The 25974-nt window shown below is 46.9% G+C and overlaps 1 protein-coding gene across 7 annotated transcripts in view; it reads left to right on the top strand.

Moving 5' to 3' along the window:
• The window catches only part of LOC139278696 (L-fucose kinase), a 427721-nt gene that overhangs the window by 256034 nt on the left and 145713 nt on the right, over positions 1 to 25974 (top strand). The window lies entirely within an intron of this gene.

Here is a 25974-nt window from a genome sequence, read left to right on the forward strand (position 1 = left end):
AAGACGAGCCCTTATTTCAAAGGGTTATCATCATCACAGGCAGTTCCTCGGAATCGAGGAAGACTTGCTTCCACTCCTGAAGTGAGTTCTTTGGTGGCTGAACAATCCAATATGAGAGTCACAGACTCTGTCACAGGTGGGACAGTCGTTGAGGGAAGGGAGGGTGGGACAGGTTTGCCGAACGCTCTTTCCGTTGCTTGCGCTTGATTTCTGCATGCTCTCGGCGTTGAGACTCGAAGTGCTCAACGCCCTCCCGGATGCACTTCCTCCACTTAGGGCAGTCTTTGGCCAGGGACTCCCAGGTGGCAGTGGGGATGTCACACTTTATCAGGGGGACTTTGAGGGTGTCCTTGTAATGTTTCCGCTGCCCACCTTTGGCTCATTTGCTATGAAGGAGCTCTGAGCAGAGCATTTGCTTTGGGAGTCTTGTGACTGGTATGCGAACTTTGTGGCCTGCCCAGTGGAGCTGATCGAGTGTGGTCAGTGTTTCAATGCTGGGGATGTTAGCCTGGACAAGGACGCTGATGTTGGTGCGCCTGTCCTCCCAGGGATTTGTAGGATCTTGTGGAGACATCGTTGGTTATGGGAGTATCAGGATGGGACACTATGGATATAACGGTTAGGTCCAGTTCTGATCTAACCTCGGCAGATGTGGAGGGCATAGTTAGGAAGGTTTGCGGAATTCTAAGAAAGACCATAACCGCAGGATACGGTGATCTACTACTAAGCAGTGCCTGTCCTGCAAAGAAAGGAACTTGGCTGTCTGTTTAATTTGTTGATGAACTGGTTGAAAAGTGCTGTGTTCTTTGACAATTGGCTTTGAATGCTGATCCTGTAACAGACTCTACCTGTGAAATCAAAAAGGGCCATATTACAGCAAAAATTCTAAAGGGATAGAGTGTGTTTAAAAGACAAGCCTGAAGGCTCTGTGCCTCAATGCGAGGAGTATTCGTAATAAGGTGGATGAATTAACTGCGCAGACAGCTATTAACGAATATGATACAATTGGGATTACGGAGACATGGCTTCAGGGTGACCAAGACTGGGAACTCAACATCCAGGGGTATTCAACATTCAGGAAGGATAGACAGAAAGGAAAAGGAGATGGGGCAGCGTTGCTGGTTAAAGAGGAAATTAACGCAATTGTAAGGAAGGACATTAGCTTGGATGATGTGGAATCTGTATGGGTAGAGCTGCAGAATACCAAAGGGCAGAAAACGCAAGTGCGAGTTGTGTACAGACCACCAAACAGTAGTAGTGAGGTTGGGGACAGCATCAAACAAGAAATTAGGGATGCGTGCAATAAAGGTACAGCAGTTATCATGGGCGATTTTAATCTACATATAGATTGGGCTAACCAAACTGGTAGCAATGCGGTGGAGGAGGATTTCCTGGAGTGTATAAGGGATGGTTTTCTAGACCAATATGTCGAGAAACCAACTAGAGGGCTGGCCATCCTAGACTGGGTGATGTGTAATGAGAAAGGACGAATTAGCAATCTTGTTGTACGAGGCCCCTTGGGGAAGAGTGACCATAATATGGTAGAATTCTTTATTAAGATGGAGAGTGACACAGTTAATTCGGAAACTAGGGTCCTGAACTTAAGGAAAGGTAACTTCGATGGTATGAAATGTAAATTGGCTAGAATGGACTGGCAAATGATACTTAAAGGGTTGACGGTGGATAGGCAATGGAAAACATTTAAAGATCATATGGATGAACTTCAACAATTGTACATCCCTGTCTGGAGTAAAAATAAAACGGGGAAGGTGGCTCAATCGTGGCTAACAAGGGAAATTAAGGATATAGTGTTAAATCCAAGGAAGAGGCATATAAATTGGCCAGAAAAATCAGCAAACCGAAGGACTGGGAGAAATTTAGAATTCAGCAGAGGAGGACAAAGGGTTTAATTCGGAGGGGGAAATTAGAGTACGAGAGGAAGCTTGCTAGGAACATTAAAAACTGACTGCAAAAGCTTCTATAGGTATGTGAAGAGAAAAAGATTAGTGAAGACAAACGTAGGTCCCGCAGTCAGAATCAGGTGAATTTATAATGGGGAACAAAGAAATCGCAGACCAATTGAACAAATACTTTGGTTCTGTCTTCACGAAGGAAGACACATATAACCTTCCGGAAGTACTAGGGGACCGAGGGTCGCGAGAAGGAGGAACTGAAGGAAATCCTTATTAGTCAGGAAATTGTGTTAGGGAAATTGATGGGATTGAAGGCCAATAAATCCCCGGGGCCTGATAGTCTGCATCCCAGAGTACTTAAGGAAGTGGCTGTAGAAATAGTAGATGCATTGGTGATCATTTTCCAACAATCTATCGACTCTGAATCAGTTCCTTTGGACTGGAGGGTAGCTAATGTAACCCCACTTTTTAAAAAAGGAGGGGGAGAGAGAAAACGGGGAATAGCCTGACATCAGTAGTGGGAAAATGTTGGAATTAATTATTAAAGATGAAATAGCAGCGCATTTGGAAAGCAGTGACAGGATCAGTCCAAGTCAGCATGGATTTATGAAAGGGAATTCATGCTTGACAAATCTTCTAGAATATTTTGAGGATGGACAAGAGAGAACCAGTGGATGTGGTTTATTTGGACTTTCAAAAGGCTTTTGACAAGGTCCCACACAAGAGATTAGTGTGTAAAATTAAAGCACATGGTATTGGGGTAATGTATTGACGTGGATAGAGAACTGGTTGGCAGACAGGAAGCAGTGAGTAGGAATAAACGGGTCCTTCTCAGAATGGCAGGCAGTGACTAGTGCGGTGCCTCAGGGCTCAGTGCTGGGACCCCAGCTATTTACAATATACATCAATGATTTGGATGAACGAATTGAGCGTAATATCTCCAAGTTTGCAGATGACACTAAGCTGGGTGGCGGTGTGAGCTGTGAGGAGGATGCTAAGAGGCTGCATGGCGACTTGGACAGTTTAGGTGAATGGACAAATGCATGGTAGATGCAGTATAATGTGGATAAATGTGAGGTTATCCACTTTGGTGGCAAAAACATGAAGGCAGAATATTATCTGAATGGCGGCAGATTAGGAAAAGGGGAGGTGCAACGAGACCTGGGTGTCATGGCAGATCAGTCATTGAAAGTTGGCATGCAAGTACAGCAGACGGTGAAGAAGGCAAATGGCATGTTGGCCTTCATAACTAGGGAATTTGAGTATAGGAGCAGGGAGGTCTTAATGCAGTTGTACAGGGCCTTGGTGAGGCCTCACCTTGAATATTGTGTTCAGTTTTAGTCTCCTAATCTGAGAAAGGATGTTCTTGCTATTGAGGGAGTGCAGCGAAGGTTCACCAGACTGATTCCCAGGATGGCAGGACTGACATATGAGGAGAGACTGGATCGATTGGGCCTGTATTCACTGGAGTTTAGAGGCGATCTCATAGAAACATATAAAATTCTGACGGGACTGGACAGGTTAGATGCAGGAAGAATGTTCCCGAGGTTGGAGAAGTCCAGAATCCAAGGTCACAGTCTAAGGATTTAGGACCAAGATGAGGAGAAACTTTTTCACTCAGAGAGTTGTTAACCTGTGGAATTCTCTACCGCAGAGAGTTGTTGATGCCAGTTCGTTAGATATATTCAAGAGGGAGTTAGATATGGCCCTGATGGCGAAAGGGATCAAGGGGTATGGAGAGAAAGCAGGAAAGGGGTACTGAGGTGAATGATCAGCCATGATCATATTGAATGGTGGTGCAGGCTCGAAGGGCCGAATGGCCTACTCCTGCACCTATTTTCTGTTTTTCTATGTTTCCATCAACAAACGGATTCCACAATTCAGTCATTTACCAGAGTGTCTGATGACTGATGGTAAAAGCATTGTCTATAGCGATCTGGGCGCACCCTATGTGTAAATCCACAGACACCTGTTATTCAACAAGGGCACACTGTCCCAGATTATTCTGTGCATAAGCTGATGCTTTGGATCACTGGGACGAAGAGTGCTTGCCTATGGGAGTTGACTTTCACGTTGGGCTTGATAAACATGTTTGTTCAGAGCATAAACCTTCACACTGCAGCTGTACCCTTTGGCTGGTTACCTCTGCACTATTGCTCACATCTTTTAATATCAAGACCTTGATTGGTGTAAAAGTTGATTTCCCTCAGAGTCCACAAGGGTATTTCCTATTGTCAGGCTTATTCATTCCTGAAAATCTTACCCCTCCCCTCATGAAACATAGAAACATAGAAACATAGAAAATAGGTGCAGGAGCAGGCCATTCAGCCCTTCTAGCCTGCACCGCCATTCAACGAGTTCATGGCTGAACATGAAACTTCAGTACCCACTTCCTGCTTTCACGCCATACCCCTTGATCCCCCGAGTAGTAAGGACTTCATCTAACTCCCTTTTGAATATATTTAGTGAATTGGCCTCAACTACTTCCTGTGGTAGAGAATTCCACAGGTTCACCACTCTCTGGGTGAAGAAGTTTCTCCTTATCTCGGTCCTAAATGGCTTACCCCTTATCCTTAGACTGTGACCCCTGGTTCTGGACTTCCCCAACATTGGGAACATTCTTCCTGCATCCAACCTGTCCAAACCCGTCAGAATTTTAAACGTTTCTATGAGGTCCCCTCTCACTCTTCTGAACTCCAGTGAATACAAGCCCAGTTGATTCAGTCTTTCTTGATAGGTCAGTCCCACCATCCCGGGAATCAGTCTGGTGAATCTTCGCTGCACTCCCTCAACAGCAAGTATGTCCTTCCTCAAGTTAGGAGACCAAAACTGTACACAATACTCCAGGTGTGGCCTCACCAAGGCCCTGTACAACTGTAGCAACACCTCCCTGCCCCTGTACTCAAATCCCCTCGCTATGAAGGCCAACATGCCATTTGCTTTCTTAACCGCCTGCTGTACCTGCATGCCAACCTTCAATGACTGATGTACCATGACACCCAGGTCTCGTTGCACCTTCCCTTTTCCTAATCTGTCACCATTCAGATAATAGTCTGTCTCTCTGTTTTTACCACCAAAGTGGATAACCTCACATTTATCCACATTATACTTCATCTGCCACGCATTTGCCCACTCACCTAACCTATCCAAGTCACTCTGTAGCCTCATAGCATCCTCCTCGCAGCTCACACGGCCACCCAACTTAGTGTCATCCGCAAATTTGGAGATACTACATTTAATCCCTTCGTCTAAATCATTTATGTATAATGTAAACAGCTGGGGCCCCAGCACAGAACCCTGCGGTACCCCACTAGTCACTGCCTGCCATTCCGAAAAGTACCCATTTACTCCTACTCTTTGCTTCCTGTCTGCCAACCAGTTCTCAATCCACGTCAGCACACTACCCCCAATCCCATGTGCTTTAACTTTGCACATTAATCTCCTGTGTGGGACCTTGTCGAAAGCCTTCTGAAAGTCCAAATATACCACATCAACTGGTACTCCTTTGTCCACTTTATTGGAAACATCCTCAAAAAATTCCAGAAGATTTGTCAAGCATGATCTCCCTTTTACAAATCCATGCTGACTTGGACCTATCATGTCACCATTTTCCAAATGCGCTGCTATGACATCCTTAATAATTGATTCCATCATTTTACCCACTACTGAGGTCAGGCTGACCGGTCTATAATTCCCTGCTTTCTCTCTCCCTCCTTTTTTAAAAAGTGGGGTTACATTGGCTACCCTCCACTCGATAGGAACTGATCCAGAGTCAATGGAATGTTGGAAAATGACTGAGTATTTTACATACTTGCCATTTCTGTTCATAGTAAAACTTCATCAGTGGTCGCAGTTGTAAATTAACCCTTTCTTTTGGCACAATCTCAATTAATTGCAAACAAAGCAATAATATTTTGAAGGCGTTGCTTTTTGTGTCTTTATGGCAATCAGTTGTTGTGATATGGGTCCTTCACTTAGGTTGCTGAAATGTATCATTTCATTGCCTGAAGAATCTTCCATTTTAACATTTTCATCCTCATGTTTAAATCCCTCCATGCTCTCATCCCTCCCTATCTCTGTAACCTCCTCCAGCCCTACAACCCTACGAGATTTCTCTGCTCCTCCAATTCTGGCCTGTTGAGCATTCCCGATTTTATTCGCTCTACCATTGTTGACCGTGCCCGAAGGTCTGGAACTCCCTCCCTAAACCTCTCCGTCTCTCTACCTCTCTTTCCTTCTTTAAGACTCTCCTTAAAACCTACCTCTTTGACCAAGCTTTTGGTCATCTGCCCTAATATCTCCTTATCTGACCATTGGCGGTTGTGCCTTCAGCTGCCTCAGCCCCAAACTCTGGAATTCCCTCCCTAATCCCGTCTGCCCCTCCAAGAATGTTACCACTGAGCCATGGCTGGCATCTTTTAATGAGACACTTTTATCCTACTTGCAGGGTGTAAGAGAACAATGCTTAACTGCCCTGCCTTTGCTGCTTTTCCTGATGAACCAATATCACAGCCCACCGCTGATTAAAAAGGAATTGATCTGAAGCTTGATTCCATTTATTAAAAGATTCTGATTACTCCACGAGAGTCTGGAGGAGATGATCCTTCAGGTATGAAGTCGACTTGACGTTAGACCATGAGTGGAAAAGTTCAGGATACACACAAGCAGCAGCGTAACGCAAGCACGCTAACCCAGCAGCAGATTGTGAGACCATTGATAACTCTCGGCCGTTGGATGCTTCTTGTATGTCAGAGAGTGCTGTAAACAGTGGGAGAGCCACATACCTCCCAACAACAGCAGTCCTTCAAGGGCAAAGTGTCAATAGTTCAGTGCTAATCCACACTAATTGGATGATCTAATTTGAGTCATTAGGATGATGAGTATACGATGTGTTGGTGCATTGTAGTGAGACTGGGGTCGGGGCCGTGACAGTCCTGAGCTGTGCCGAGCTGGGGTGTATTAACTTCTCCAGCTTAGTCATTCCATCATCATCATTGGTGGTCCCTCGTATCGAGGATGACTTGCCTCCACGCCAAATAGGGATGAGTTCACAGGTGTTTCACTGAAGGACCTAATATTCCAGGTCCCGAACTACATCCTGAGGATGGAAGATGCCTGTGCGTGGATTTTGTTAACGTGGGGTGGCCGTTGCACATCAGCCACCACACGGGCTTAACAGAGCTAGGTTTTGGTCCAGTGGCAAGGGTTAACCAGGACGATTGGAGACCTGCTCTGCTGCACAGACCTAGTGTGCACACATATCGCAGTATGGGCTGGCCTGTGCTGCCCCTGGGCCCTCGCCTCTTCTGGGCCCCGAACTCGCACCTTTCCTGTGCCCCGATCACATCCCTCTGCAATCTCTCGCCGCTCCTTCGCCCCGATCTCGCTGCTCCTGCTGTATCTGCCCACGCTCCAATCACCGACCTGGACCTTGCTCTTCGCTGCCATCGCCCTCCTGCACCAGCTCGCGCTGCTCCCTGGAGTGGTATGCCCCCACACTGCTCCCCGGGGCCTCCACGCTGCTCCCGGGCCGCTCGTCGCTCCTTTTATGGCCCCGACCTGCCACTGGTGTTCTCACGTAGGTCGGGACCTCCACGCTGCTTTTTCCACACAAACCGACCAATTCTCAATCGCTTGGAATGAGATTAATTTTGGTATAAAAGTACAGGTATTACCAATTTTGACGTATCTTAACCTTTCAAATTAACCACGTTTAAATGGATTTGTAAACTATCTCCCTTCTTTTGATCACACATCTCACTCCGAATATTTCCCCGATGTTAACAGCCTTTCTTAATGAACGCAAGTATTATTATTTTTCCTTTATTGCTGGGCAGTCTCTCGCTACCTTCGTGTGCTGCTATCTGTGCTGTCCAGCTCCAGTTACAAGATTTGCTTACAGAAAGAAAGGCTGTATTTATATAGTGCCTTTCACGTCCTCAGGACATCCCAAAGCGTTTAACAGCCAATGGAGTATTTCTGAAGTGTAGTCACTGTTGTAATGTGGGAAACGTGGCAACCAATTTGCACACAGCAAGACCCACAAACAGGAATGAGATAGTGATCAGATAATGTTTTAGTGATATTGGTTGGGGATAAATATTGGCCAGCACACCAGGGATACTCCCCTGCTCTTCTTACAATAGTGCCATCGGATCTTTTAAGTCCAGCTGAGAGAGCAGACAGGGCCTCGGTTTAACGTGTCATCCGAAAGACGGCACCCCTCCCACTCCCTCAGCACTACACTGGAGCGTCAGTGCAGATTATGTTCTTGTCTCTGGAGTGAGACTTGAACTAGTGACGTTCTGACTGCGAGGGGAGAGTGAACCAGTGACCTGACTGCGAGGGGAGAGTTAACCAGTGACCTTCTGACTGCGAGGGGAGAGTGAGCCAGTGACCTGACTGCGAGGGGAGAGTGAACCAGTGACCTTCTGACTGCGAGGGGAGAGTGAACCAGTGACCTTCTGACTGCGAGGGGAGAGTGAACCAGTGACCTTCTGACTGCGAGGGGAGAATGAGCCAGTGACCTTCTGACTGCGAGGGGTGAGTGAACCAGTGACCTTCTGACTGCGAGGGGAGAGTGAACCAGTGACCTTCTGACTGCGAGGGGAGAGTGAACCAGTGACCTTCTGACTCCGAGGGGAGAGTGCTACTCACTGAACCATGGCTGACAAATGCTTGTGATATTTTAGTCTTCACAATGTGCCTTTTAGAGCAGATACATGTTACCTGTGCTGCCGATGTCCCATTATCGGTATGAAAGAGGCAAAGCTTGAGCCTTGGCGGTGCCCAAGAACTGTCATCAGAGGCAGCACAAACACAGGTCTGCGTTGCACCATCAGCCCCAGTTGAGTCTGGTGGCCCATTGGTTTCTGGATTGAGACTATGGTCCTACTGGAACCTAGCTCTCTTGCCATGATATGAAATCTCCTGTAGAGGCTCAGCTGGGGTCTGTGCATCAGTTTTAGTACCAGATGCATTTAGAGCAGGCCTGTCATAATAGTGTATCTCACCCTCATTAGAAGGTGCTAATTGAGACCCAGCTAAATAATATTTTGTAATGAGTGACTGGTATAATGAGAGCTCCACTTATTGCCATCAGCAGATGTGAGTGTGCCTGTTGGCTGCCACTTTGTCATGCCTGTGTTGCTGTGCTGGGCTCATTATTCACAATCTTCAGTTTGTACACTGCAATATTACACACCAATTGCAGCATTTCACACTTTGAACATTCCCAGCACATACTGAAGAGCTCGTTTTCATTTTGATTCAACTAGTCACAGTCTTTGATCACTCATTACCAAATCTCTCTCAAATCTCAGTCTCTAGGATCCTGCTTCTATTTAACCTTTCTCTAAGATTTTGTACTTTGGGGAGGATTTGCTTTCTCTCAACCTTACTCTTGGATCTTTCTGTCTCTTGGAATTTGTTCTTGGTTCTTGCTTGCTGATCTGGCTCTCTGTCTGACCATTCTCAAATCTATGATCTTACCCTTTCAGATTTATCAAGGCCAATGGTTCTTGCCATTTATTGGCTTTCTCTCTCAGATCTCTCTCACATCAGGCGCATGGGAACACCACCACCTCCAAGTTCCCCTCCAAGTTACACACCATCCTGACTTGGGAAATATATCGCCGTTCCTTCATCGTCGCTGACTCAAAATCCTGGAACTCCCTCCCTAACAGCACTGTGGGAGCACCTTCACCACACGGACTGCAGCGGTTCACCACCACCTTCTCATGGGCAATAAATGCCGGCCTTACCAGTGACACCCACATCCCAAAACAAATTTTTAAAAATTGCACACTTTCTCTTGGACACTGCTGTAATGTAGGAACGTAGCAGTCAATTTTTGTACAGCAAGGTCCCACAAACAGCAATTAAATAACAGATCATCTGTTTTAGTTGTTGGTTGAGGGATAAATACTGCACTGGAGTGTCAATCTGGATTATGTGCTGTCTAGACGAGGACTTGAACCCACGACCTTCTGGGTCAGAGGTGAGAGTGCTCCCAACTGAGCCAAGGCTGACGCCCAGTCAGTGCCTTCAGGAGACAAGGGGATAATCCTCTGATCTGCCCGCCTCTCTAATCTGACATGAAACTCTGGAGCTCAGCCCTTGACACACCATGTTGGCCATATACTAGCTTTCCCCGTGAGCGTCTGTATACAAACATAGAAACATAGAAAATAGGTGCAGGAGCAGGCCATTCGGGCCTTCGAGCCTGCACCGCCATTCAATGAGTTCATGGCTGAACATGCAACTTCAGTACCCGCTTCCTGCTTTCACGCCATACCCCTTGATCCTCCTAGTAGTAAGGACTACATCTAACTCCTTTTTGAATATATTTAGTGAATTGGCCTCAACAACTTTCTGTGGTAGAGAATTCCACAGGTTCACCACTCTCTGGGTGAAGAAGTTTCTCCTCATCTCGGTCCTAAATGGCTTACCCTTTATCCTTAGACTGTAACCCCTGGTTCTGTTTTCCCCAACATTGGGAACATTCTTCCTGCATCTAACCTGTCTAAACCCGTCAGAATTTTAAACGTTTCTATGAGATCTCCTCTCATTCTTCTGAACTCCAGTGAATACAAGCTCAGTTGATCCAGTCTTTCTTGATATGTCAGTCCCGCCATCCTGGTGAACCTTTGCTGCACTCACTCAATAGCAAGAATGTCCTTCCTCAAGTTAGGAGACCAAAACTGGACACAATACTCCAGGTGTGGCCTCACCAAGGCCCTGTACAACTGTAGCAACACCTTCCTGCCCCTGTACTCACATCCCCTCGCTATGAAGGCAAACATGCCATTTGCTTTCTTAACCGCCTGCTGTACCTGCATGCCAACCTTCAATGACTGATGTACCATGGCACCCAGGTCTCGTTGCACCTCCCCTATTCCTAATCTGTCACCATTCAGATAATAGTCTGTCTCTCTGTTTTTACCACCAAAGTGGATAACCTCACATTTATCCACATTATACTTCATCTGCCATGCATTTGCCCACTCACCTAACCTATCCAAGTCACTCTGCAGCCTCATAGCATCCTCCTCGCAGCTTACACTGCCACCCAACTTAGTGTCATCCGCAAATTTGGAGATACTACATTTAATCCCCTCGTCTAAATCATTAATGTACAATGTAAACAGCTGGGCCCCAGCACAGAACCTTGCGGTACCCCACTAGTCACTGCCTGCCATTCTGAAAAGTACCCATTTACTCCTACTCTTTGCTTTCTGTCTGACAACCAGTTCTCAATCCATGTCAGCACACTACCCCCAATCCCATGTGCTTTAACTTTGCACATTAATCTCTTGTGTGGGACCTTGTCGAAAGCCTTCTGAAAGTCCAAATACATCAACTGGTTCTCCCTTGTCCACTCTACTGGAAACATCCTCAAAAAATTCCAGAAGATTTGTCAAGCATGATTTCCCTTTCACAAATCCATGCTGACTTGCACCTATTATGTCACCTCTTTCCAAATGCGCTGCTATGACATCCTTAATAATTGATTCCATCATTTTACCCACTACTGATGTCAGGCTGACCGGTCAATAATTCCCTGTTTTCTCTCTCCCTCCTTTTTTAAAAAGTGGGGTTACATTGGCTACCTTCCACTCGATAGCACCCAAAGTCTATGGAATGTTGGAAAATGACTGTCAATGAATCCGCTATTTCCAAAGCCACCTCCTTAAGTACTCTGGGATGCAGTCCATCAGGCCCTGGGGATTTATCGGCCTTCAATCCCATCAATTTCCCCAACACAATTTCCCGACTAATAAGGATTTTTCTCAGTTCCTCCTTCTTACCAGACCTGCTAACCCCTTTTATATCCGGAAGATTGTTTGTGTTCTCGTTAGTGAATACCGAACCAAAGTACTTGTTCAATTGGTCTGCCATTTCTTTGTTCCCCGTTATGACTTCCCTGATTCTGACTGCAGGGGACCTATCTTTGCCTTTACTAACCTTGTTCTTTTTACATATCTATAGAAACTTTTGCAGTCCGTCTTAATGTTCCCTGCAAGCTTCCTTTCGTACTCTATTTTCCCTCTCCTAATCAAACCCTTTGTCCTCCTCTGCTGAGTTCTAAATTTCTCCCAGTCCCCAGGTTCACTGCTATTTCTGGCCAATTTGTATGCCACTTCCTTGGCTTTAATACTATCCCTGATTTCCCTTGATAGCCACGGTTGAGCCACCTTCCCTTTTTTATTTTTACGCCAGAGGGGGATGTACAATTGTTGTAGTTCATCCATGCGGTCTCTAAATGTCTGCCATTGCCCATCCACAGTCAACCCCTTAAGTATCATTCGCCAATCTATCCTAGCCAATTCACACCTCATACCTTCAAAGTTACCCTTCTTTAAGTTCTGGACCATGGTCTCTGAATTAACTGTTTCATTCTCCATTCTAATGTAGAATTCCACCATATTATGGTCACTCTTCCCCAAGGGGCCTCGCACAACGAGATTACTAATTAATCCTCTCTCATTACACAACACCCAGTCTAAGATGGCCTCCCCCCTAGTTGGTTCCTCGATATATTTTTACTTTCGAAAATCATCCCTTATGCACTCCAGGAAATCCTCCTCCACCGTATTGCTTCCAGTTTGGTTAGCCCAATCTATATGCATATTAAAGTCACCTATGATAACTGCTGCACCTTTATTGCATGCACCCCTAATTTGTTGTTTGATGCCCTCCCTAACATCACAACTACTGTTTGGAGGTCTGTACACAACTCCCACTAACGTTTTTTGCCCTTTGGCGTTCTGCATCTCTACCCATATAGATTCCACATCATCCAAACTAATGTCCTTCCTAACTATTGCATTAATCTCCTCTTTAACTAGCAATGCTACCCCACCTCCTTTTCCTTTTATTCTATCCTTCCTGAATGTTGAATACCCATGGATGTTGAGTTCCCAGCCCTGATCATCCTGGAGCCACGTCTCCGTAATCCCAATCACATCATATTTGTTAACATCTATTTGCACAGTTAATTCATCCACCTTATTACGGATACTCCTTGCATTAAGACACTAAGCCTTCAGGCTTGTTTTTTAAACACCCTTTGTCCTTTTAGAATTATGATGTAGTGTGGCCCTTTTTGTTTCTTGCCTTTGTTTACTCGGCCTTCCACTATTGCTTTTTACCTTTCTACTATCTGTTTCTGACTCCATATTACTTCGCCCTATCTCGCTGCATAGGTTCCCATCCCCCTGCCATATTAGTTTAAACACTCCCGAACTGCATTAGCAAATGTTACCCCTAGGACATCAGTTCCAGTCCTGCCCAAGTGCAGACCGTCCCTTTTGTTCAGGTCCCACTTCCCCCAGAACTGGTTCCAATGTCCCAGGAATTTGAATCCCTCCCTCTTGCACCACTGCTCAAACCACGTATTTATTCTAATTATCCTGCTCCCTCTACTCTGATTAGCACGTGGCACTGATAGCAATCCAGAGATTACTACCTTTGAGGTCCTACTTTTTAATTTAACTCCTATCTCCCTAAATTCAGCTTGTAGGACCTCTTCCTGCTTCTTACCTATATCGTTGGTACCTACATGTACCACGACAACTGGCTGTTCACCTTCCCTCTCCAGAATGCTCTGCAGCCGCTCCGAGACATCCTTGACCCTTGCACCAGGGAGGCAACATACCATCCTTGAGTCTCGGTTGCGGCCGCAGAAACTCCTATCTATTCCCCTTACAATAGAGTCCCCTATCACTATAGCTCTCCCACTCTTTTTCCCACCACGGTGCCATGAACTTGGCTGCTGCTGCCCTCCCCTGATGAGTCAACCTCCTCAACAGTACCCAAAGCGGTGTATTTGTTTTGCAGGGGGATGACCGCAGGGGACCCCTGCACTACCTTCCTTGCACTGCTCTTCCTGCTGGTCTTCCATTCCCTAACTGGCTGTGGACCCTTCACCTGCGGTAAGACCAACTCGCTACACGTGCTACTCACGTCATTCTCAGCATCGTGGCACTCAAGTGCTGTCCCAGTGTGCTGTTAGCTTCCGTTTCCTGAACTCGGGCTCCCACTGATCAATTGTTGGTGTGTCGGCCTGTTGGTGAAGTCGCGCCTTGCATTAGTTGATGCCGAGGCCTTTATATCAGCACAGGCCTCGCTTCTACAGCTTGACGTATCTTTTGGAGGAGCCTCATCTTCCTGCTTGTGATTCACGCGTGCACCCGGCATCATCATCCGTCCCTGCTCAGGGTCCGCTGCCCTGTCACAGTCCGAAAGCTGTGTGTATCGGTCACACTTATTAATGGTTGATACAAGCTGGTTTTCTCTCCGGTTTTTCTCCTCTCTGGGTACTGACTCTTGATGGGAGACTGGGTAAGGTGGCAATTGGGAGATAGAATACAGAGAAACTAGGCAAGGGGGCAGGACCGCGGGATCAAAGAGAGACAAACAGGAGACTGGGAGAGATCACATTGGGTGGGAGAGGGAAAGACGAGCGAAAGAGATGAGAGACTGCGATGGAGGGAAGCAACACTCAGGAGATGGAGGTTGCTCAAGAATCCGTGCCCCATTCCGGCACACACCATCTACTGACTGAAGAGCAAGATCATCCTCACACTCACACACTCTCTCACTCACACAGCACACACACTCGTGTACACACACTCACTCACAGAGCATACGCTCACACACACTCTCACTCATATCATACTCACACACACTCACTCGCTCACACACACATCACACTTACTGACAGTGCACACACACACACACACACACACAAAGGCTCTCATGCACTCTCACACACACACTCTCACACACATACCCACACACACACCCACACACACACTCTCTCACACACACACACACTCTCACAGACTCACAGAGCGTAATCACACACTCACAGAGCGTACTCACTCACACACACACACATGCTCACTTACACTGACTCACACACACACACACACTTGTGTACACTCACTCACATATCACATTCATTCACAGAGCTCACGCTCATATTCACATGCACTCACTCACACTCACACATGCTCACTCTCACACACACACACTCGTGTACACACACTCACTCACACATCGCATTCACTCACAAAGCACATGCTTACAATCACACATACTCACAAACACTCACTCTCACTCACATCATACTCAGATTGCACTCACACACACACACACACTCGTGCTCGCACGCACACACACTCACTCGCTCACACTCTCACACATCACGCTCACAGCGCACTCTCACTCACACTCACATCATACTCAGTGCACTCACACGTGCGCGCATTCACTCGCACTCACTCACAGAGCTCACTCACTCACACGCTCACATACTCACACACCTCACACTCACTCACACACATTTGCATACACTCTCTCACACTCTCACTCACTCATACAGTCACTCACTCACTCTCACTCACACATCACTCACTCACAGAGCGCACACACACATTCGCGCACACACACACACACACACACTCATCCACACTCACACACAATCACACACACTCACACACATCACACTCACAGAGCGCACACATCCACGCACACATCATGCACACAGATCATGCACACACATGCACACATCTCTCACTCGCACTCTCACACTCACACACGTCTTGCACACAAAGGACACACTCACACACACCTCACACACACAGGGCATACTCACACAGAACACACACAATATTTCATGTTATTTAAATCAGTCGTACTCAGCAAAATTAGTCACGGCAAGAATAATTGTATTTTTCTTTGTTAAAATGTGTATTTTTCTGCCAGTCCGTCCCCATTCCTGGCACATCAGAGACCAGGTACTCAGAGTGTGAGATACTGTGGGGGGCGGTGTTTAGGGAGGAGGCTATTGAGTATTCGAGCGTCCCACTCCCTAACTCAATGTGCTGCATCACTGCTTTAAAACAAAATCCTAATTTTAAATCAATTAAGGAGAATGTTTACCGAATTGAATTTCTGTGTCAGTCACACTCCACCCTATCAGACGTTGTATCTTGGCCCTGACTATATTCTGGATTTGTTGTGTGGTGTCTCTGAGCAGAGCTCTGTATTCAGGTTATTAGCATCAAGCTGGACCCTGACAGGAGGCTGCTGCTGCTGCAGGGATCTCTCCTTAATTGGAGTTGATGGCAGCAGCAGCGCTCATCCTGCTGTTCTGCCACCAGCAGCCACTTGGGTCAACAACAGGAAGACTGGCCGTGGAACTGTGCCCCAGCAGGAGACTGAGGCCTTCAGACACGGAGGGAGAAGCAACAGGAGGTGGGGACTTTGATCTTGATAGGGTTGTCATATTTAGTTCAGGCAAGGCCTCATCATCATCATAGGCAGCCCATCGGAATCGAGAAAGACTTGCTTCCATTCTTAGGTGGCTGAACAGTCCAATACGAAAACCACAGTCCCTGTCACAGGTGGGACAGAGAGCCATTGAGGGAAGGGGTGGGTGGGGAGTCTGGTTTGCCACACACTCCTTCCGCTGCCTGCGCCTGGTTTCTGCATGCTCTCGGCGATGAGGCTCGAGATGCTCAGCAACCTCCCGGATGCACTTCCTCCACTTAGGGCGGTCTTTGGCCAGGGACTCCCACGTGTCAGTGGGGATGTTGCACTTTTTCAGGGAGGCTTTGAGGGTGTCCCTGTAATGTTTCCTCTGCCCACCTTTGGCTCGTTTGCTGTGAAGGAGTTCCGAGTAGAGCACTTGCTTTGGGAATCTCGTGTCGGGCATGCGGACTATGTGACCTGCCCAGCGGAGCTGCTCGAGTGTGGTCAGTGCTTCAATGCTGGGGTTGTTGGCCTCGTCGACAAGGTTGGCAAGGCCTAACAGAAGTGTCACTATCATGATTCTGGATTCCTACTTTACATTTTCCAAATGCTTTCCCTCTAATTTCCGGAGATTTGGTAGTGTACAGGGCTCCCCCATAGAATCCAGAAGACATCAGCAAGCTCCCACAACCAGCAATGTGATAATGACAAGATAATCTATTTTTAAGTGTTATTTGTGGCATAAATATTGGCCAGGACACTGGGGAGATCGCCCCTGCTTTCTTCAAATAGTGGCGTGAAATCTTTTACGTCTATCTGAGAGGGCAGATATGGCCATGGCCACGATGCTGGAGAGAACTCCCCTTCTCTTCTTCGAGAACAGTGCTTTGGGATCTTTTATGTCCACCTGAAAGGGCAGATATGGCCTTGGTTAACATAGAAACATAGAAATTAGGTGCAGGAGTAGACCATTCGGCCCTTCGAACCTGCACCACCATTCAATATGATCATGGCTGATCATCACCTCAGTACCCCTTTCCTGCTTTCTCTCCATACCCCTTGATCCCTTTAGCTGTAAGGGCCATATCTAACTCCCTCTTGAATATATCCAATGAACTGGCATCAACAACTCTCTGCGGTAGAGAATTCCACAGGTTAACAACTCTCTGAGTAAAGAAGTTTCTCCTCATCTTGGTTCTAAATGGCTTACCCCTTATCCTTAGACTGTGTCTCCTGGTTCTGGACTTCCCCAACATCGGGAACATTCTTCCTACATCTAACCTTTCCAGTCCCGTCAGTATTTTATATGTTTCTATGGGATTCCCTCTCATTCTTCTGAACCCCAGTGAATACAGGCCCAGTCGATCCAGTCTCTCCTCATATGTCAGTCCTGCCATCCCGGAAATCAGTCTGGTGAACCTTCGCTGCACTCCCTCAATAACAAGAACGTCCTTCCTCAGATTAGGAGACCAAACCTGAACACAATATTCCAGGTGAAGCCTCACCAAGGCCCTGTACAACTTGCATTAAGACCTCCCTGCTCCTATACTCAAATCCCCTAGCTATGAAGGCCAATATGCCATTTGCCTTCTTCACTGCCTGCTGTACCTGCATGGCAACTTTCAATGACTGATGTACCATGACACCCAGGTCTCATTGCACCTCCCCTTTTCCTAATCTGCCGCCATTCAGATAATATTCTGCCTTCGTGTTTTTGCCACCAAAGCGGATAACCTCAGATTTATCCACATTATACTGCATCTGCCATGTCTTTGCCCACTCACCTAACCTGTCCAAGTCACACTGCAGCCTCTTAGCATCCTCCTCGAAGCGCACACCGCCACCCAGCTTAGTGTCATCTGCAAACTTGGAGATATTACACTCAATTCCTTCATCTAAATCATTGATGTATATTGTAAATAGCTGGGGTCCCAGCACTGAGCCCTGCGGCACCCCACTAGTCACTGCCTGCCATTCTGAAAAGGACCCGGTTATCCCAACTCTCTGCTTCCTGTCTGCCAACCAGTTCTCTATCCACGTCAGTACATTACCCCAATACCATGTGCTTTAATTTTGCACACCAATCTCTTGTGTGGGACCTTGTCGAAAGGCTTTTGAAAGTCCAAATACACCACATCCACTGGTTCTCCCCTGTCCACTCTACTAGTTGCATCCTCAAAAAATTCTAGAAGATTTGTCAAGCATGATTTCCCTTTCATAAATCCATGCAGCAACAGTTTAACATCTCATCTGAAAGGCAGCACCTCCGACAGTGCAGCACTCCCTCAGTTCAGCAGTAAAGTGTCAGTCTACATTATGGGCTCATTTCCCTGGAGTGGGACTTGAACCCACAACCTTCTGACTCCACTGAACCAAGGCTGACAGCTCAGAAGTGGGCAGTGCCACTTTAAAGACTGTGTGGGCACACAGTACTCTGTATTATGTTGGCCTGGAAACACATTGGGGGTCAAATTGGTTTGTGGCGCGAGTGTAATATGGGTGATAGCGAATCGGCAGCCCATTTCAAACCCGATCCGATTTTCCTTTCACTCCCATTGAATTCAGCAGCACGTTGTATTGACCAGGCTCAGGAGCTCCGGGAACCAGCAACAGATATATAGACCTAGCAGAAAATGGGCCTCTGCTACCCTGGATTTACAAAGCTCCGTCGTGTCACCAGTCGAGTCTTCACTTTGGGTGTTGGTAACCCCCATTAAAATTGACAAGTCAGCCCTGAAGATCTCTGAAACTTGGGACCTTTACAAACTAGAAGGAAAATGGCAGCAGGCGCATGGGAACACCACCACCTACAAGTTCCCCTCCAAGTCACACACCATCCTGGCTTGGATATATATTGGCTGTTCCTTCATAGTCGTGGGTCAAAATCCTGAAACTCCCTCCCTAACAGCACTTTGACCACATGGACTGCAGTGGTTCAAGAAGGCAGCCTCAAGGGCAGCTAGGGATGGGCAATAAATGCCGGCCTTGCTAGCGATGCCCTTATCCTGAAGAATTAATCAAATTAAAAAACACCCTCGGCATAGCTTCACATTCGGCAGTAGTCCGTTTTATTTATTCCCCCTTCTCCTGATGGCACTGAGTCTGGACGGCCCACACGAGCCAGCATCCAACTGGAAACCTGCGCCACTGAGCCTAGCCAGTGAGTGCCGATTGTGATTGGGAGGAGGGGGGATTATCACAGCCGACCATCCACGCCATTGCACTTTCTGTCAGGGGTTGCTGGACAGCGACCAGGGCGTATCACTGAAAGTAATTTGTCCTGTGGGAGTCTTCAATTGCAGAGCTTTTGTGTGAAACACCTCAATGTGTGAAATGAAGATGGTGGCGTGATGGCAGCTGGGAAAGACCCTCTTTGGTGCAGCCACTCTACAGTTCCACAGGAGATCATATCCTCTCCATCATCTAGATGCTCCACCTCTGGAACATCACCCTTACCTCGCCCATAACATTGCTGAATGCTTAGCTAAGCCTTTAGCCGCTCCAGACTTGACCGGCTGTGTCTCATGTGTCAGTCGCGGTTCAGTGGTAGCACTCTCACCTCTGAGTCACAAGGATGTGAGTTCGTGCTCACCTCCCTGTCAGGTGGATGTAAAAGATTTAAGACAGAGATAGACAGTTTCTTAACCAATAAGGGAATAAGGGGTTATGGGGAGTGGGCAGGAAAGTGGACCTGAGTCCGTGATCAGATCAGCCATGATCGTATTAAATGGCGGAGCAGGCTCGAGGGGCTGTATGGCCTACTCCTGCTCCTATTTCTTATGTTCGTATGTTCTTATCCCATGGCACTTTTTCAAAGAAGAGCAGGTTAATTCTCCCCCTGGCTAATATTTCTTCCTCAATCCACACCACTGAAAAAAACAGATTATCTGGACATTTACCTCATTGCTGTTTGTAGGGTCTTGCCGTACACATATTGGCTGCCACATTTCATGTCATCATCATCATAGGCAGTCCCTCGAAGCGAGGATGACTTGCTTCCACGCCAAAAAGGGATGAGTTCACAGGTGTTTCAATGAAAGACCTAATATTCCGGATCCCGAACTACATCCTGAAGGGTGGAAGATGTGCGTGGATTTTTTTAACGTGTGGTGACCTTTGCACTCCAGCCACCACACATAAGAACATAAGAATTAGGAACAGGAGTAGGCCATCTAGCCCCTCGAGCCTGCTCCGCCATTCAATAAGATCATGGCTGATCTGGTCGTGGACTCAGCTCCACTTACCCGCCCTCTCCCCGTAACCCTTAATTCCCTTATTGGTTAAAAATCTATCTATCTTTGACTTGAAAACATTCAATGAGCTAGCCTCAACTGCTTCCTTGGGCAGAGAATTCCACAGATTCACAACCCTCTGGGAGAAGAAATTCTTTCTCAACTCGGTTTTAAATTGGCTCCTCCGTATTTTGAGGATGTGCCCCCTAGTTCTAGTCTCCCCTACCAGTGGAAACAACCTCTCTGCCTCTATCTTGTCTATCCCTTTCATGATTTTAAATGTTTCTATAAGATCACCCCTCATCCTTCTGAACTCCAAGGAGTAAAGACCCAGTCTACTCAATCTATCATCATAAGGTAACCCCCTCATTTCTGGAATCAGCCTAGTGAATCGTCTCTGTACCCCTTCCAAAGCCAGTATATCCTTCCTTAAGTAAGGTGACCAAAAGTGTACGCAGTACTCCAGGTGCGACCTTACCAATACCTTATACAGTTGCAGCAAGACCTCCCTGCTTTTGTACTCCATCCCTCTCGCAATGAAGGCCAACATTCCATTCGCCTTTCTGATTACCTGCTGCACCTGCAAACTAACCTTTTGGGATGCATGCACAAGGACCCCCAGGTCCCTCTGCACCACAGCATGTTGTAATTTCTCCCCATTCAAATAATATTCCCTTTTACTGTTTTTTTTCCCAAGGTGGATGACCTCACACTTTCTGACATTGTATTCCATCTGCCAAACCTTAGCCCATTCGCTTAACCTATCCAAATCTCTTTGCAGCCTCTCTGTGTCCTCTACACAACCCACTTTCCCACTAATCTTAGGGTCATCTGCAAATTTTGTTGCACTACACTCTGTCCCCTCTTCTAGGTCATCTATGTATATTGTAAACAGTTGTGGTCCCAGCACTGATCCCTGTGGCACACCACTAACCACTGATTTCCAACCGGAAAAGGACCCATTTATCCCGACTCTCTGCTTTCTGTTAGCCAGCCAATTCTCTATCCATGCTAATACATTTCCTCTGACTCCACGTACCTCTATCTTCTGCAGTAACCTTTTGTGTGGCACCTTATCGAATGCCTTTTGGAAATCTAAATACACCACATCCATCAGTACACCTCTATCCACCATGCTCATTATATCCTCAAAGAATTCCAGTAAGTTAGTTAAACATGATTTCCCCTTCATGAATCCATGCTGCGTCTGCTTGATTGCACTATTCCTATCTAGATGTCCCGCTATTTCTTCCTTAATGATAGTTTCAAGCATTTTCCCCACTACAGATGTTAAACTAACCGGCCTATAGTTACCTGCCTTTTGCCTGCCCCCTTTTTTAAACAGAGGTTTTATATTAGCTGCTTTCCAATCCGCTGGCACCTCCCCAGAGTCCAGAGAATTTTGGTAGATTATAACGAATGCATCTGCTATAACTTCCGCCATCTCTTTTAATACCCTGGGATGCATTTCATCAGGACCAGGGGACTTGTCTACCTTCAGTCCCATTAGTCTGTCCAGCACTACCCCGCTAGTGATAGTGATTGTCTCAAGGTCCTCCCCACATTCCTGTGGCCTGCAAATTTTGGCATGGTTTTTGTGTCTTCCACTGTGAAGACGGAAGCAAAATAATTGTTTACAGTCTCAGCCATTTCCACATTTCCCATTATTAAATCCCCCTTTTCATCTTCTAAGGGACCAACATTTACTTTAGTCACTCTTTTCCGTTTTATATATCTGTAAAAGCTTTTACTATCTGTTTTTATGTTTTGCGCAAGTTTACCATCGTAATCTATCTTCCCTTTCTTTATTGCTTTTTTAGTCATTCTTTGCTGTTGCTTAAAATATTCCCAATCCTCTAGTTTCCCACTAACCTTGGCCACCTTATACACTTTGGTCTTTGATTTGATACTTTCCTTTATTTCCTTGGTTATCCACGGCTGGTTATCCCTTCTCTTGCCGCCCTTTTTCAGGCTTGACAAAGCTAGTTCTTGGTCCAGTGGCAAGGATTATCCAAGACAACTGGAGACCAGCTCTGCTGCGCGGACCTAGTGCGTGCACATATCGCAATGTGGGCTGCCCCTGGGCCCTCCTCTGCTGAGCCCCAAACTCAGGTCTTCTCGGCCCCGGTCACTTCCCTCTACAAACTCTTGCCACTCCTTCTCCCCTCCTGCTGTGCCTGCCCGCACTGCAATCAGTGACCTGGCTTCGCAACCGTCGCCCTCCTGCAGCAGCACGCACTGCTCCCTGCAGTGGTATGCCACTGCACGCTGCTCCCTCCAATGGCCCCGGCCTGCTGATGGTCTTGCAGGCCGGGACCACACCGATTTGCACACATTTACACACACACTCACACACACACACTCACACACACATTCATATTTTGCATTTCATATATTGCAACAGTGACTACACTACATTGAAGTGCTCCACCATTCAATCAGATCATGACCGTGAAGGATAGCTACTTTAGTGAGGCAATGGAGGACTAGCCAACGCCTGAAGAGCCAGCCCCTTCAGCAAAGGAGGGAACTGGAGCCAACCCCTTACAAGCTAAAAATGACGATAACATTATTTTTCAGAGGTGACCTCAACAAATATATGATATGAATAAACTCTTCTATGCATTTGTATTTTGGACACAACTGTCTCTCTTTAACATTTGCCTTTTTGTGCATTCATTAAAGATGCTGTTAAATGTGGCCATTAGAATTTTATGATCAACAGGCAATTACATTACCTGCAAAGTGTTCAAACCCACTCCAATGTGTTATAATCATAAACTTGGTTATTCAAAGCAGTTAAAGGCATCCACTGCAAGCACAGTGTGTTAACCCCGGGTTGCGATATTTAATAGCAGTAATCAAACAGAATTGGATGCCAAGACAGCTTAACACATTATATTGAGATTCAGCACCAAACGCAGTCTTGAGTTTAATCAACTGTAATTTATTTTTAATAAAGTAATGGATTAAGGAAATGAACAGAGGCTGCCGAGTTTAACAAAACAGATAATAGAATAATAGATGCCTAACAGTGAGTTGTTCACAGATTGATCGCATCCCTCAGTTCAGGTTATGGTTCTAAGTAGCTCCGACTTAATTCCCATGGTGAGCTACCGACTTGGCTATCTACCGTGAGATCTGGCTTGCCCATCTCCAGCTCTACCCCTTTCCATTGCGTTTAAAGGATGATCCTCGAGGTCAGGAACAACTCCAAACTCTACCTCACCACAAATCTTCCCCTCCAACCTCAATCCTCAGCTTGGACATAAAAGGGTAAATTTTACAAATGCATGTTCCTCATTGCAATAATTAATGCAGGAAAATTGAGGGAAGCATGCACACAAATTGCTGACCTGTGCTCCCAGTGGGTGAGGCACCACGGTTGGAATGCGCATTCTTAAAACTTACTCCCAAATGCAAGGAACTCGTGGACTTCTTGTCCAAAATTGAGGCCATCTACTCAGCTTCCCCCAATCACTCCCAGCCAAGCCGGCACCTCCTCCATATTTTGTACCGTTCCCCTCATCGCTTCTTGAACTCATCAAGAAGGCCCACCACCACCTTCTCAAGGGCAATTTGTGATGTCCATATCCCAAGAATGACTTCAGACACACTGGCTTCTCACAACTTGCTCAAAATACTTTTTGAATTTTCTTTTAATGTGACATTTGCCAGTAATTGAAATTTCTAATGTCCAGATAAGGGTTTAAATAAAATTGGAAAATAGATATTTCACAATAACATTGTTGTATTTTATATCTTTCAATGCTTTTATTAGGTTTTTTGCCTGAAGGCCTCAACTTTCCTAAAAGCCTGGGCTTAGACTTGATATTTTTGCCCAGAACTGTGATCCTGAGTCGATTGTGCAGTCTGTGTATGTGCAGTGTACTTACTGATGCTGTGATGCATCAGTACTGTTCAGTTAGCTGTACTGATGGAATATTTCTCTTTGGTCTCTAACAGTTTCTATACATTAGCTTTTCTTTAAATAATTTTGAAAGAGGAAGCTTTATTGAGTTAAAATGCGTTGTATATAACAGAGGCTGCCTGTGTATGAAACAAAGCTCTGATTACACACTGGTAGCTTTTGTTTTGGGTTCCATAAACTTTAAACGGCATATTAAGCTGAGTAAGAAATAAAGCAAACTGCTGGGGTTAGAGAGAAACATTATAATGTTTAATTTGAAAAGAGTTGAATTTTGTGAAGCCAATTATCTGACCTATGTTTTGTTAACAGTTAAATTGTCCCTTTTTTAGAGGCCCGTTAGCGCCCCCGGAGGTGCGGAGGAGACTTTTCGCTCGGGTTGGGAGCATGACCGGCTCCCAGGAAATTGCCCGGAAGTTTGCGGAGACACTGCCATGGCGCCACGGGTCGGCGCGCAACCGGCGGTGACGTCACTGCTGTGCATGACGACCTCTCACCTCCACACACTGACCCCTTACCGCCCCACGGGGGATATTACCCCGCGGGCCCCCGCTGGCCGGCATCCGCTCTCAGGGCGCTACTTAAAGGAGAGGGCGCCAGCGCCCCACGCCGCCATCTTTTCTGGATTGCCGACTCTCGGGTCGGCTCCAGGATGGTGGCCCTAGCGTGGTCCAGGCCACGATCGTGCAGCCCGCCACTCCGTCTTGGGCGCCAGGCTGAAGACCCAGTCCCACTCTGCCCTGGTGGCCCAGTGGAGGCCATCAGAGGCCTTGCACAGTGAGCAGCGGCCCTGCCCTACAAGCTAAGGGGAAAGGCATTGAAGCGCGTCATCGCCACACCCAGTAGCGGCCCGGAACCACCCCTAAAGGAAGTGAAGCACACGGGATTACGCTCCACTTGCTTTGAGGGGCGGTAAGCCCAATTCAGTGGCGGCAGGACTTCTGTGCCGGGCGCAGTATGTCCTGGCCCCCAGCTGGTTACCACCCCCAATCGGGGCGCAGGGCAATTACTAATTCCTTACACCAGAGATCAGAGGGGAAAAATGAGCCCAGGTTCCCACGACTAACCACGATGCAGTTACCCCTGCTGGACATTTCACTTGTGTAGATGTCAAGTGCGGACAGGTTCAGACCTGAATGTGATGATTTTCCCCCTCCCCACGGCAGGCTCTGGTGACACTCGCGCATTCAGACCAACATCCCCAGCATTGAAGCACTGGCCACACTTGATCAGCTCCACTGGGCAGGCCACATTGTCCGCCTGCCAGACACGAGACTCCCAAAGCAAGCACTCTACTCGGAACTCCTTCACGGCAAACGAGCCAAAGGTGGGCAGCGGAAACGTTACAAGGACACCCTCAAAGCCTCCCCGATAAAGTGCAAATCCCCACCGACACCTGGGAGCCCCTGGCCAAAGACAGTCCTAAGTGGAGGAAGTGCATCCAGGAAGGCGCTGAGCACCTCAAGTCTCATCGCCGAGAGCGTGGAACCAAGTGCAGGCAGGGAAGAACGTGCAGCAAACCTGTCCCACCCACCCTTTCCCTCAACGACTATCTGTCCCACCTGTGACAGGATCTGTGGTTCTCGTATTGGACTGTTCAGCCACCTAAGGACTCATTTTAAGAGTGGAAGCAAGTCTT

Source organism: Pristiophorus japonicus, chromosome 13 (genome assembly GCF_044704955.1).
Source record: "Pristiophorus japonicus isolate sPriJap1 chromosome 13, sPriJap1.hap1, whole genome shotgun sequence".
Classification (NCBI taxonomy): Eukaryota; Metazoa; Chordata; class Chondrichthyes; family Pristiophoridae; genus Pristiophorus; species Pristiophorus japonicus.